Genomic DNA, 1,385 nt, shown 5'->3' on the forward strand with positions numbered 1-1,385 from the left:
ATCCTCCAGACTTTTCCCTTAGTTATAAAAATGTTGTTTGTATTTTAACAGCCATTTGGGGCCTTTGTAATCCACAGCATTGTGACGACCCACTTGACTAGATTGAGGCTGTTGTGCTCTCTCAGTCTGGAAAGGCTATTTGGGATGGTGAGCAAGAGCCCACCTAGGCCAAGAAGAATCTTTGATTTCATCTGCATTTCAAAGGGCAACTCCCCTTCCCCACTCCAGGAGATCTCAGGGTGGAATAGAACCATGGAAAGTACCAGAAGTGAACTCAGGTACCTGATGCTTCTGCAGGCTTATGCCCAGCTTCATGCCTCCGTCTGGGTTTGGGCTTGTGTGAGTTTGGAACTCCATGTCCTTCCTCTACTCATTAAAGAAATATATATATATATATATATATATATGTATTTTTTTAAATTTATTTTTTGAAACAGCATGAGCAAGGGAAGGGGCAGGAGAGGGAGAGACTCTCAAGCAGACTCCACACCCAGCATCAAGGGTTATGACCCTGAGATCCTGACCTGAGCCGAAATCAAGAGTTGGACACAAGTGACTGAGTCACCCAGGCGCCCTTCATTTAAGAAATATTTATCAAAGGACCATGTGTAAAGTGAAACACATTCTTAAATGCTAATGTTGAAACACCTATTAAGTGAGGAGGTGCCCCGGGGGGCAAGTATAGATTTGGCAAAAAGAAAGAGCCCAGAGGTTCCGTGCTTTCTGATGGCACTGTCCCCAGTGGCCCGCGCTGACTCCTTGCGTGTCCACCAGGCCAGGCTCCCTCCTTTCTTCTTGCTCCTGGAGTAGACACCAGATTCACAGGATGTCTTCTCTTCCCACCACTGCAAAGATGGAACTTTCCGGATCACAGAGACCAGACAGTCCCCCTGCCTCCCCCTGCCTCCCCTGCATCTTTCCCGGTCCACACCTTTCATCACTACAGGAGCTCTGGGATCCTTGCCCTTTCACACTCGGATTGGGCAGCTCAGGCCTGCGAAGAAAGTGTAAACAAAGTGTGAATTTCCTCCCCCCTCCCCCCCAGAACGGCAGGAATTCTTTGCAGTTTTAATGAATCACAGCACGTCTGCCAGGGACTCCATCCACTGTACCTTTTCCTAAGCAGCCAGGCACCCCGAAAACTCGGCAGTGGGGGTTCAGGACTTGCACCAGCTTCCTGTTCAGACGGGATTAGCCGGGATGGTTACCTTCCCCAGTTATCAGGCCGCTCAGCTACCCAGACCGCAGAAGGGACACAGCTCAGAAACCACTTCAGGGAACTCGGTGGGGGTGGGGGCAGAGGGAAGGAAGAAAACACCCTGGGGCTGGGGCTGGGGCTGGGGCTGGGCCTGGGCCTGGGGCTGGGGCGGGTGGGGAGTAAGGAA

Source organism: Vulpes lagopus, chromosome 11, assembly GCF_018345385.1.
Source record: "Vulpes lagopus strain Blue_001 chromosome 11, ASM1834538v1, whole genome shotgun sequence".
Taxonomy (NCBI): domain Eukaryota; kingdom Metazoa; phylum Chordata; class Mammalia; order Carnivora; family Canidae; genus Vulpes; species Vulpes lagopus.